General features: G+C 45.5%; 1 pseudogene across 1 annotated transcript in view; it reads right to left on the reverse strand.

Moving 5' to 3' along the window:
* LOC144686217 (histamine N-methyltransferase-like) overlaps positions 1 to 13,978 on the reverse strand; it is an 86,611-nt pseudogene that overhangs the window by 72,167 nt on the left and 466 nt on the right. The window contains exon 2 of the transcript XR_013577881.1: positions 8,151 to 8,206. The product of XR_013577881.1 is annotated as a histamine N-methyltransferase-like (transcript). The remainder of the gene's footprint in view (positions 1 to 8,150; positions 8,207 to 13,978) is intronic.

A 13,978-nucleotide genomic window follows, 5' to 3' on the forward strand; every position in this document is an offset into this window, starting at 1 on the left:
ACCACAATCTCATGGTCTGGCATATCCCCAACACTACCATTAATATTAAATGAGGGGATCAAACCTGGTGCAATGAAGAGTGCAGGAGGACATGCCAGGAACAGCACCAGGCATACCTAAAAATGAGATGTTGACCTGGTGAAGTTGCGACCTTGGACTACCTTGCCAAGGTCAAAGCTGACCCGTTGTTTCTGCAGGAGTGTGCGATACCGCACCTCAGCTCCTACAGGCAATGGTCACGATGGTGGTCCCATGGGCCATCGATCTGGTCGGGCGGAAACGACTCTCGTTCCTCCGGCCTGGGTATTCTGCTGCGGGGAGGCAACTTCACCGTCTCCGAGGTTAAGGAGGTGGTGGGCGGGCGCCTCCTCGTAGCAGACGTAATGTACAAGAACGCTCCACTCCGGTTAATTAACGTGTATGGCCCGTCACAAGGGGCTGAGCGGCTGGAGGTTTTTCAGCAGCTCCCACTGCTGCTGGCGACCTCCAGGCTGGTCATTCTGGGTGGTGACTTCAACTGCATCATCGATGCAGCTGGACGATCCGGCAGGGCCGACAGCAGATTGGACGTTACGTCCAGATCCCTGATGGAAACAGTTAAGGATGCCAAGCTGCACGACGTCTTCAGCAACCCTGCTGACGGAGCGCAGCGTAGATACACCTGGTCGCGGCCAGACGGGTCCATTCGTTCCAGGATAGACTTCCTGTTTGTGTCCCGTGCATTCACAGTCAGATCCACCGACGTCAAGCCGGTGTTTTTCTCTGACCACTGCCTCCTACTGGCGGACTGCCACTTGGAGAAGGACCTGAGGGTGGGCAGGGGGGCATGGAAGCTAAATGTGCAACTGCTGACCCCAGAGAACATTGAAGAGCTCAAGAGGGATTACAAAGGTTGGAGAACCGTGAAACCCCTCTTTGAGTCCCTGGCACACTGGTGGGAAGAGATCAAGGGAAACATCAAGAGGTTTTTCATCCTCAAAGGCACCCAAAAAGCTAGAAAGGAACAGAGGGAAATGTCCCGACTCCAGAAAAACATGCAGAATCTGCTCCGGCTGCAGTCGATGGGGGTCGATGTCAAGGAGGAACTCCAAGAGGTGAAGAGCCAGCAAGCCTCGCACTTTGCCTCGGAGGCCTCCAAGATCATCTTCCGTTCCAGAGTCCGCTCCGTGGAGCAGGATGAGACGTGCTCACGTTTCTTCTTCCAAAAGGTACACAGAGAGAGCTCTGTGATCAGCAGCCTGAAGGAAGAAGACGGCTCAGTAAAGTCATCACGGTCCGACATTTTGAGGATCAGCAAATCCTTTTATGCCGGATTGTATGACGTGAAGCCCACGGACAGCACGGCCTCCCAGTCCTTCCTGTCCTCTATCACGGAGGTCTTAGACGACAGTACGCGGGAGAGCCTGGACAAACCGCTAACTCCTGATGAACTGACTAAGGCCCTTGAGTCCTTCGAGAAGAGTAAAACTCCCGGAAGCGACGGCTTGCCGGCGGAGTTGTATTCGGCTCTGTGGGCCTTGATCGGCCCAAACCTGCTAGAAGTGTACGAGAGTATGCTCCTGGCCGGCAGCATGTCAGAATCCATGAGGAAAGGTATCATCACCCTCATCTACAAGCACAAGGGGGGAAGGGAGGAAATTAGAAATTGGCGACCCATTTCACTGTTGAATGTGGACTATAAGATTCTGTCCAAGGTCATCGCCAATCGGGTCAAATCCGCTCTGGAATTGGTGATTCACCCTGACCAGACCTGCACTGTGCCAGGCAGGAAGATCTCTGACAGCCTCGCGCTGCTCAGGGATACGATTGCCTATGTACAGGACAGGGGTGTGGATACCTGCCTCATCAGCTTGGATCAGGAGAAGGCCTTTGACAGAATATCGCACACCTACATGGTGGATGTGCTCTCCAAAATGGGGTTTGGGGAGGGAATTCGAAATTGGATCCAACTGCTCTACACTAACATCAGTAGCGCAGTCTCAATCAATGGGTGGGAAACAGATAGCTTTCCGATTAAATCTGGAGTCAGGCAGGGCTGTCCTCTCTCGCCTGTTCTTTTCGTGTGTTGCATAGAACCCTTTGCCCAGTCCATCAGGAAGGATCCGGGCATAAGAGGAGTGACGATCCCAGGCAGTGGAGGCACTCAGGTAAAAGCCTCCCTGTACATGGACAATGTCACCGTCTTCTGCTCGGATCCGCTGTCGGTGCGCAGACTGATCCACATCTGCGACTAGTTCGAACTGGCCTCGGGAGCCAAGGTAAACCGTGGGAAGAGCGAGGCCATGTTCTTTGGGAACTGGGCTGACCGATCCTTTGTCCCCTTCACTGTCAGGGCTGACGGCCTGAAGGTGCTGGGGATATGGTTCGGAGGGACCAGGGCATGCGTTAGAAACTGGAAGGAGCGAGTGTCTATGGTGAAAAGGAAACTGGGCATGTGGGAGCGACACTCCCTCTCCATTGCGGGTAAGAACCTGGTCATCAGGTGTGAGGCACTCTCGCTGTTGCTGTACGTGGTGCAGGTCTGGCCCATTCCACACTCCTGCGTGGTGGCGATCACTCGAGCCATCTTCCGCTTTATCTGGAGGTCAAAAATGGATCGTGTCCGCAGGGACGCGATGTACAAGCCTCTAGATAAAGGGGGAAAAAACGTGCCCAACATCGCCCTCATACTGATGGCCACCTTTGTGTGTGGCTGCATCAAGCAGTGCGTAGACCCTCAGTACGCAAACACCAAGTGTCACTATGTGCTGAGGTTCTACCTGTCCCCGGTGTTGCGAAGGATGGGTCTGGCCACGCTGCCGCGGAACGCTCCAAGTAGTTGGACCGTGCCGTACCACCTGTCCCTCGTGGAAAAATTTATGCAGAAAAACACCTTTGACCACAAGTCCATCAGGCAGTGGTCAGCACGTAACGTCTTAGAGGCCCTGAGGGAAAAGGAGAGGGTGGACCCTGTGGGATGGTTCCCCGAGCAGACTGTCAAAGTCATTTGGCAGAATGCCTCATCGCCAGAACTTTCCAACAAGCACCAAGACATGGCTTGGCTGATGGTGAGAAAGGCCCTCCCCGTCAGATCCTTCCTACATGCCAGGTGTCTCACCCCCTCTGCACGTTGCCCTCGAGGTGGCTGTGGTGGGGAAGAGACAGTTGTTCACCTCCTTGTGGATTGTGCCTTTGCAAAGAAGGTCTGGAGAGAGATGCAGTGGTTGCTGTCGAGGTTCATCCCGAGCAGTTCTGTGACACAGGACTCTGTGCTCTACGGGCTGTTCCCAGGGACACACACCGAGACAAACATCAACTGCAGCTGGAGGATCATCAACTCGGTGAAAGACGCGCTTTGGTCTGCCCGAAACTTGTTGGTCTTCCAGCACAAAGAGTTGTCCCCGACCGAGTGCTGCGGACTGGCACAATCCAAAGTCCAGGACTACGTGCTGAGGGACGCACTAAAGCTTGGGGCAGCTGCCGCAAAGGCGCAATGGGGAAGGGTCGCTGTCTAAGACCTTTCTGCCACAGTGCACCGAGGGACTGGGAACTGTTTAAATCCCCTCGGGCTGTACAGCTCAAAATGAAAGGCTGTAAATGATTGTAATATTGTTTGTACTGATGCCCCTGGTGATACATTTTGCAAAAGTTGAACCGGATTGTACCCTTGTAATGGTGTTTTTGAAATGGTTTGGAATGTGGTTGAAGATATTTTATGAATAAAGTATATTTTTACAAAAAAAAAGTTGACCTGGTGAAGCTACAGCACAGGACTACTTGCATGCCAAACAGCATAAGCAGAGTAGCCCAGCATATCAGTGCAAAAGACAAAGATGAAGTATTTGCAGCCATCCTCAGCCAGGTAGATGATCCATCGCAGCCTCCTCCGGAGGTCCCCAGCATCACAGATGCCAGTGTTCAGACAATTCAATTCACTCCACGTGGTATCAAGAAACGGCTGAAGGCACTGGATATTGCAAAGGCGATGGGCCCTGACAGCATTCTGGCAATAGTACTGTAGACGTGTACTTGTGCAGAACTAGCTGTGCCCCTAGCCAAGCTGTTCCAGTACAACTACAACACCTACATCTGCTCAGCAATATGGAAAATTGCCAGGTATGCCCAGTTCACACAAAAAAAAAGCAGGATAAATCCAACCCAGTCAATTCCCACCTCATCATCTACTCAGCAAAGTGATGGAAGGGTTTATCGACAATGCTATCAACTGGCAATTACTCAGTAATGATGTGCTCTCTGATGTTCAGTTTGGGTTCCGCCAGGGCCACTCAGCTCCTGACCGGATTACAGCCTTGGTCCAAGCATGAACACAGGAGCTGGAATCAAGAGGTGAGATGAGATTGACTGTCCTTATCAATCAAAGCAGCATTTGACCAAGCATGGCATCAAAAAGCCCTAGCAAAACTGAAGTTAATAGGAAGCGGGGGCAAGCCCTCCTCTGGCTGCAGTCATAACTAACACAAAGGAAGGAGGTCAATTAGCCCAGTCGCAGGACATCACTGCAGAAGTTCTTCAGGGTTGGGTCTGAGGCCCAATCATCTTCAGCTTCTTCACCTTCACCTTCCCTCCATCATAAAGTTAGAAGTGCGGATGTTAGCTGATGACTGCACATGTTTTAGCACAATTCCTGACTCCTCAGGTACTGACGCAGTCAATGTTCAAATGCAGCAAGACCTGGACTACAGTCAGATTTGGGCTGACAAGTGGCAAGTAACATTCACACCACACAAGTGCCAGGCATTGATCATCCCCAACAAGAGAGAATCCAACCATCTCCCCTTGACATTATTGGCATTACCATCACTGAATCTCCCCACTAACAACACCTTGAGGGTTAGCATTGACCAGCAACTGAACTGGACTAGCCATATAAATACTGTGGCTACAAGAGCAGGTCAGAGACTGGGAATTCTGCAGCAAGTAACTCACTTCCTGACTCCATAAATCCTGTCCACCATCTACAAGGCACAAGTCAGGAGTGTGATGAAATACTCTCCACTTGGCTGGATGAGTGCAGTACCAACAACATTCAAGAAGCTTGACAACTTCCAGGACATAGCAGCCGGCTTGATTGGCACCTCTTCCACACCTTAAACATTCACTCCCTCCACCACTGACACACAGTGGCAGCAGCATGTACTTTCTACAAGATGTACTACAACAACTCACCAAGGCTCCTTCGACAGCACCTTCCAAATCCACCACCCCTACTACCTAGAAGAACAAGGGCAGGAGATGCATGCGACCAATACCACCTGTATGTTCCCCTCCAAGCCACAGACTGTCTTGACTTAGAACTATGTCATCACTCCTTCACTATTGCTGGGTCAAAATCCTGGAACTCCGTTCCTAACAGCACTGGGTGTACCTACAGCACATGGACTGCCTGTCAGGTTTTCCAGTGACCTATTTGTGGGTACCTTTATCATGCACACACTGTGCCCAATCAAACACACACTGTGCCCAATCAAGGGGCCTGACATTGGGAAGGGGTGCCTAGAGGAATCCACCCCCTGCTCTTGCTTAAGAACCCCCTCCCCCCAATCACTGGTGACTCCCCTTCCCAGGACCCTCATTTCACTTATGCTCACCTTTGATTGGGGAATCCATCAGCGATCCTCATGCTAGGCCCCACTATAGTAACGGCAGTGGCTACTATCCCTAAAAGTGCTGCCATTACTGGAGAACTGCTGGCTTACGATTGGTTGGCACTCCTCTACCTGGGGCTTAATCCAATGGGAGGCCCGACACAACCCAGCCGAGTGCCTGATTACCTTGGATTAGCATCAGGCCTCCTGGAGAAAAGGGACACAAGATTCCCAATGGTTCTCCAATCGGTGGGCAAGACTCCCATTGCCCACATGAAATCCTGGCCTACCTTTCTGTTCCGCTTCTTTTTACACCTATTTGGTGCAAACCTTGTGGCTTCAACAGAGCTGGCGGCAGGCTGCGCGATTCCCTGCTCTGACAGGTGAGATGCTGGTGACAAATGTCCTCTGAGTTTTGGATCCCCCCAAATATTGCACCGCTTTGCACCGTGGCAGGAGGCAGCATGAGGAATACTGTCCTGGGGAGCGGGGAGTTGAAGGGATGAGCAATGAGAGCACGCTGGGAAGAGTTCCCATTTCCACATGCCTTTCTTCCACCTTCCCTCTCATGACCCTGCTAGCCAAGAGCTGCACAGCACTTGACTGAATTTCATGAGGCCTTGAGCCACTAAGGAGAGGTTTGCCTCAATCCTGTGTCAACTGCTGACAGAGTGAGCAGGCTTGCTAGATCAATTCAGCATGAGTAAATGTTATACGTCAAGTGCAGTGTGATATCTAATGCCGGCACCAGATATATGTGTTAGTCCCTTCTCTCCAGTGCCTATGCCCATGGACCATACATACAAACAGATAGATATATGTAATAGGAGCAGGAGTAGGCCACTTGGCCGCTCGAGCCTGCTCAGCCTTTCAATTAGATCATGGCTGACCTGATTGCAACCTCAACTCTACATTCCCACCCACCCCTGACAATCTTTCACCCTCTTGCGTATCAAGAATTGATCTAGCTCTGCCTTAAAAATGTGCCACCCTGATTTCCAGAGCCTGTTCCTGTGCAGCAGTCGATGTGGCAACAACCTGAGCACCAACCTGGGTTCCCTGCCTCTCAACGGAGTCGTAAAACCTCTCGTCCTGAAAGGGGAGAAATCAGAGAGATGTGAATGTAGGAAGTGGCATCTGTAGAGAGGATGGAATTAAAATGTTTGTACAGGGTGGCCATGAGGGGTGGGTGTGAGAATGTGAGGAGGGAGTGAAATGAATGAAGCCACAAGGTGTGTTATTCTGAGGTGTGCTGTGTGCAGGAGAACTCTGGGAGCATCAGACAGTGACAATAGGAACCTTAAAGTGTGATGTCACTCACTTTTACTGCCTTTATTAAATCATTAAATCTCTTGAGGCACTGCATCCAGCTGTGAGGGACCACACTCCTGCTGCTGCTCGATATCTCACTGACCACTTGGCCTCTTCCACACATCCGCTGGAAGCTTCCCTTCAGTCCTTCACCACCGCAAGCATGAGCTCCCGGAATGGGTCAAAGAAACGTGAGGGTGAGGAGAAGATTGGATCATTGGGGGTGGGGTGATGGCAATGGATGGCTGCCTTCCTGTCATCCTGACATCCTTTGTCTTTCTTCCACCCTTTGGAAGTAATGTTGGCTGCAGTTATTCTGGCCCTTGCTGGTTTTCCATTATTTAGACACGCCACCTTTGATTGAGTGCCAGTCATCATCATGGCCCTGCACTTTAATTGGTCAGGAAATCTGAGAATGCCTTAGCCAAGTGACAGAGCCATGGTGAACCCCTCCACTGAAGCAAACAGGATCCTGACCCATTGACAATTCCTCCCCATGAACTCCTAATGCGAGCTGGTCTATTTCAATATATTTTTGCCCTTAGAGCCAGCTTTGGGTCAATAAACATTGAGAGAAGCTTTGCAAAATTACAAAAGTGGAAGAGTGAATAAGAAATTTTCATTTGCTGTGTAATAGCAGCAATTTCTGCTTCAAACTCAAATTTGACTTGCTTCCTTTTGCCATTTATATGTAACATTTATCCAGGACTTAATAAAACCTATGGATAACTCGTAGCATTTTATATGAAGCCTCGCAACATACTTTATCAAATGAGATGGTAGCTGAGCGACAAAATCGAGAAACAAAATCCAAAGTTAGAAAATTAATCTTTATCAGATGGCCCATTAGTAGTTTTTTGCTTATTCTCTTGTAACAATATAACAGAGTGTTAATCCAGGGCAGAATTTCATGGCCACACTGGTGGCCCCTTCCACTGGCCAGAAAGGAGAGGTTGGACAACATCACCACGGCCCTTTCTGGGTGCCTCGATGTGACTGCACACCAGTCAGGCAACCAACTGCCTGGTGTTGGGGCTTCCGTCCCTTCACGCGACCCAGTGCGCATTATTCTTGTGTTTTCGACAGAATAAATTACAGGCGATCCATCAACATTCAATACTTGATCCCTATACTTAATATGTCATAGTCAATCTATGTTTGATTAAGTACCCTGTGTAGGATGATAAAATACATGTTTCATAAATATAACAGACACATCATTAGATACAGAACAATGGACTCTGCAGCACCTACCTGAACCACTTCCTACCCCCAGGACATTTAGACAGGAAACTCCCTTTTGCCCGATGCTGCAAAGGAAGGAAAGTTTTACTTTGAGCAGACATGAATGAATCTGAAATGGCGTTTGTAACAAATGGCTTCACTGAACAATGGCTGATTAGATCTGAATTTTAACATGTAAAAGGACAGCAGTTGATTTGTAAGCCTGCAATGCAAAAGTTATCAAATCATTTGAACTATTTCAGCTAACAATGAAGGAGAAAATGGCCTGTATTTGCAGTAGAGATGATGGTGAATCTATCAGCATTCCCTGTCATTGCTCCTCTGAAACTGACAGTGACTTCTGGAGTCCACACATACAGTTAAACATGGAAATCCAGAGGTTGCTATCAGTGATTCTATTCATCTACAGAGGCTGCATTGTTGAGGTCCCTCCAGAATGCGATCAATCAGAAATCAGTAGACTGATGGAAACAGCCAATCTTGTGCTCTCAGTATTGTAGTAAAATCCTCTGAAATAGTTACACCTCATTTAATGAAGTTTTACTGGATTTTTAATGGCGTACACTTTTAATTAACTGCTAAATGGCATCACTGACCCTGGAAGTTTAATTTTAAATTTGTTGAATGTCAAATTTCTCCAACATGAAAAGAAATTGCACAACTGCTTTTTTTTTTAAGTTATGATATTTTAGCTTCCAAATAAATCCCATGTGTAAGTCCCAATCATTTGGTGCGCTAACCTTAAAATTGAAAAGTTATGGGATTGAGTGGTTTTTACTTCCTGGATTTTTTTTCTGCCAGAATAAGGCAATGTGATGAGCTGCTTTCCCTGCTTAATGGCATCATTGTTACTTGACCCCTGCAATCCCATTGACTTGGTGCCAGATTCAAACTGACATCAGCAAAGGGAAAATTCATGTCACAGAAATTGCTATGTTGTGTGATGTCAAAACAGTAAATAAAGCATGTGGCTTTTAAGGGAGTCAAGGGTTAATGGGGGCAGACAGTAAAGTGGAGCTGAGGCCACAATCAGATTAGCCATAATCTTATTGAATAGCGGAGTAAGCTCAAGGGACCGAATGGCCTACTCTTGCTCATAGTTCTTGTGTTCTTGTGTTAACTTTAACAGAAGCTGTATCATCCATCTACTCACTAATTATTTGGAACATTTCTTCTCACCAATATTTGACCAATCATATCAGGAATTATGATGATTGCAACTTTGCAGGATTGTTACATGTGATATGTACATAATATGATTATTTTCCTTTTTCAGCCTCATCATACTGCTATACTGCTGATACACTGAGTGAGAATTTATCAGAGTTTTAGCTGTATTACAGGCCATGAGCCCCAGTCCAATTTCCCTGTTATTGTGACTGATGAGTTGGTAGTATTCTGCGATACGGTAATATAATCAAGCTAAAAATATAAACTACAAAAAGTATATTTTCTCTGTATTTACTTTATTCATATATAGAAAATTTATGTCAAAAAGTTCTATTCACTAAAGTTCAATTTGTGTATCTGTGGCAAATGATGCCTGCAGAGATTTAACAACTCACCCTTCAGCCAGCACCTGTTGGAAGATTTCTGTGTGGTACTGAGCTATAAAGACTAGAAAGATCCCAATTTCAATCCTTGAACTATACTGCATAATCAAATATTAATCAGATGGTTGTAAAGACATTAGAATTAGCCTCGACACGCTTGGTTGGGGTTTCCATTCCCAATTGCTATTTGCCTGCAGGTGGAATGTGTTCTGTAAGGCCAATATTCATCTTATTTCTGATTTCCACTCCTCTGTGGTTAAATAGCCTACTAAACATCTTTATCTCGGCTTACATATGAGGATTGACCAGTTTACTGGAGTGCTGCCAGAGCCCACCAAACTATCAGGATAGGAACGGAGAAAAATAGGGAAAAAAGAAATGAATATTAAGATGTTAGGAGTAATGAGTCAGCATTGGCTCAGTGATAACACTCTTACCTCTAAGGTGGAAGGTCATGGATTTGAGCCGCTCTCTAAAATTTGAGCACCTAACCTGGGCTGATACATCATATGCCTACTTACATGGTTCCAAAACAAAGCGATTTCCTAATCAATGTGCACGTCTATTCTTATTCATCCAGTGCCACCATTTACTCCTTTCCCCCCAATCTCCTTTCCATTGTGTGGTAATTATAGTTTTATCTAATGTGTAACATACCTTTTAAGAAAAATTCTGTTAAGGAAGATCACATGATCTTGAGTAACCAATAGAAGAGTAGCATGGGCTACCTCTGTAGTTAGTAGTCAGTAGTGTAGAGATAGGGTTTGAAGTGAAAGCACACATGTAGTTGCTGTTGAGTACTTTTGTAAATAAACGTACTATTTTCCACCTAAGAAGTGTCTGCTGATCAACTCTATTTATAGTGTCAACTTGATCACTGTTTACAACAAGCGTGCGACGAGGATCCACAAAATCCAACACATTGCTTCCCTGGCTCTAATACTGGGTACACTTTAGCCCAAAACAGAAGTCAACTGTTAGTTTAAGCTGCCAGCTGCCCTTCCTCTGATCCATGCCAGCTCTTTGTTTTTCTCAGGCAACAATGGATCTTTGCAAACACACATACAAACATATGTGAATTAGGAGCAGGTGTAGACCATTCTGCCCCTTGAACCTGTTCTGCCATTTTATAAGATCATGACTGATCTGACCTTGGCCTCAATTCTACTTTCCTGTCTACCCCCTTCGATTCTCTTGGCAATCAAGATTCCAACTAACTCGGCCTTGAAAATATTCAATGACCTTCCCTCCACTGCTCTCTGAGGAAGAGAATTCTACAGACTAAAAACCCTCTGAGAGAAAAAAATTCTCCTCTTCGCCATCTCCTCATCTCCACGTCTCCAGTTGAACTCATTTGGTAGCGATCTCACGACTGAGTCAAAAGCTTCCGGGTTTAAGTACCAATCCAAAACTTGATATCAAATATCTGGGCTGTCACTTCAGTGCAGTATTGTGTGAGTGCTGCATTCTTGGAGGCACTGTTTGAGATTAGATGAGACATTAAACTGAGGCCAAATCTGTTCCCTCAGCTGGATGCAAAACGTACCATTGCACTATTTCAAAGTCGAGAAGGGGAGTTATCCCTGGTGTCCTAGCAAATATTTATCCTTCAATCATCATCAGCTCTGCTCCTGTACTCATTTTCAAATCCCTCCATCCCATCTCTTCCATCCCTGATTCTGTAACCTCTTCAAGCCCTACAATCTCTCAAGACATCTGCCCTCCCCTATTTCTGGCCTCTTGCACACCCTTGATGTTAATCCTTTGACTGACGAGGCTTTAAGCTCTGGAGATCCCTCTCTGAACCTCTTTCTGTTTTGTTGGGTGTTTAGAGTCTAGATGGGGTTTTTTGGGCTTGTCTAATGTTATGACGTGGCAGGTGCTGTGTGCCAGGCAGACCAAATCCACAGGGAAAATTGGCTACGTGATCACAATAGTTTTGCAATTTGTATTTATTTCGAGAAGATTTGGGCACTGAATTCAGAAGTAATGAATCCACCAACACCTTTAGATTTTAAAAACTAAATTAAAACATTTATTAACAAAAGAAAAGATTTCAAGCACATATGTAAGATTACAGTTACTTAATACTTTCACAAATCCCAAATTACTAATTAACCTGACCCCCAACTACACAGCCCCTTTAAGGCAACTGTCCAAAATAGATTTTTAATTTAAATAGCAAGCCATCACGTTTACCACAACACCCACTCAACAGTAGCATTCCAAAGGCTTTTCTCCAACTTTAGTTACTGGATACAGCAGACTTTTGCAAACATGGCTGGAGACTTCCCCAAGGCTGTTTCACGCAATCCTTTTAGTTCTTATATGGCCCCACAACATCACCTTCCTTCCTTCTTTATATATGCTTCTCTCTTTAATCTGTAAATTACATTGTTCTATATGTCTTTGGAAATGTACTTTTCCCATAATATCAAAATCTTTCATGTTGCCAATATGGTCAGTACCTTTTGGGAAAAAATAAACATCATAACTTTGCCCTATTTATCTTGTTAGTTGTAAACATCTTACCATCCTTTTGAACCCCAAACAACCTCTTCATTTATCTAAAAATGCAAATTTCCTTCACACCCTACATGCTAAGACCTCATCCACGTTTACTCATTAGCATTTCAAGAGTGAAATGTCAATGTTAAAGGCAGAAGATGGTACATCTCTAAGGGAAATTGAGAGCATTGTTAGAGATTTTGCATTTAAGTTCAATTATTCTGGTTAATTTTATGCACTTTTATGCTTCCAATTGATTGATTTTTTAACCATAAAGAAAAGGGGATGCAAAATGATAAATGGATTTGCAACTGTCTGGTTCCCCAAAAGTTGCCTCAACAATCGTTCTCCCACATTGAACTTTGTGCTCCTGTTCACTACAGAATTTCACTCGAAAAGCACTGCAACATGATTGAAAAATGACTTGGGATTTACAGGCATAGACTGTAATAGTTCTAGGAGGCATGAATAACCAAACAAAATGAGGGAACATTGTAAATGGGGGAGAGGAACCATATTGTGCTTAGATAAAGTGAAGTTAAACTCATTAGTTTTATTAGGCCACTTTTATTAGGCCACAGTTAAACTATCATATCAGTTTCGATCTGTCATATCTGTGAAGAACTTTCAAACATATCTGTGTAGTTTTCAGAATTCCACAGCATGCATTCTGTGCATCACTAGGAGTCGAAATGTTATTAAAATATTACTACTGCCTGCCCCAAACGTGATCTGTGTCATCAGAGGGAGAAGGACTGGGGATGCCAATCTGTTGCTAGGCATTTCCTCAGTTGCGTCCTCTCAGAAACTATAAAAAGCGACTTACAGTTCTGTCGGTAGCAGCAAGGTGCCAATCAAACTGCCCCCTTGTTCTGTAAAATGACCTGTCTTACATAGGCTGATTGAGTTCCACTGAAAACATCTCCTTGGCTGGTGATGCAGATCAGTGAGTGGCTTTCCAGTGCTATTTTTCCTTCTTCCCTCCTCTGGTATTCATGGTACCTGCAACATCTATGGAGATGTGGTAACCTCCAGTTGACGCCAGATACACAGAGAGGTCACTGGCATCCATTTCTCTGCCAGCTAGATGTTGAAAGAAATAAGGTATGCCCTGCAAATTAATTCATTAATTTCAAATTGCAGCCATTCACTGCAATGGGTTTCTAACCAATCTTTATAAATTAAATACAAAACATAGTTATTTAATGGAATTAGTTGGAAGTTTACTTTTGTTCAATTAAAGTAATGGTAATTTAGTGCAGTGCACATGTGCAAATATGGTAATTAAATAAAGGATTGAAATATGGCTGCATCAAAATTTATATTAATTTACTTCTCCTTTATTCTTGCTTCACAAATTTAATACTGCACCTTTAAAACATTTCATGCTCATGAAATATTAACAAACTGCCTGATTGTGTGATTATCCTTTCTCCATTAGACATCTCCTATCGAACAACAAGGGGACAATGTCCAAATATTGATGTAGCTAGAAAGTGTGAGCTGAAGCTTAAAATTTGCCTCCTCCCCCACCCCGCTACCCTCACCCCCAACACCTGAGATTCCACATTCAAGTGAGTAAATTTTCAAACCTTTTTCATCTTTTTTGGTTGCTGGTGATCTTAAGGTCTGGTTTTACTGCCGGTTGCCTCAGGACAAACCAATCTGTTACTGGGAGTCCTCAAACAGGTTTTCGGCCGTATACGATGATTTGTTTTTCTTTCCCCATTTTCCGGGAGGTGCACTTTTGGATGGAAATGTTTGCACTCTTCCTGC

This window comes from Cetorhinus maximus, chromosome 11, assembly GCF_964194155.1.
Source record: "Cetorhinus maximus chromosome 11, sCetMax3.hap1.1, whole genome shotgun sequence".
NCBI lineage: Eukaryota > Metazoa > Chordata > Chondrichthyes > Lamniformes > Cetorhinidae > Cetorhinus > Cetorhinus maximus.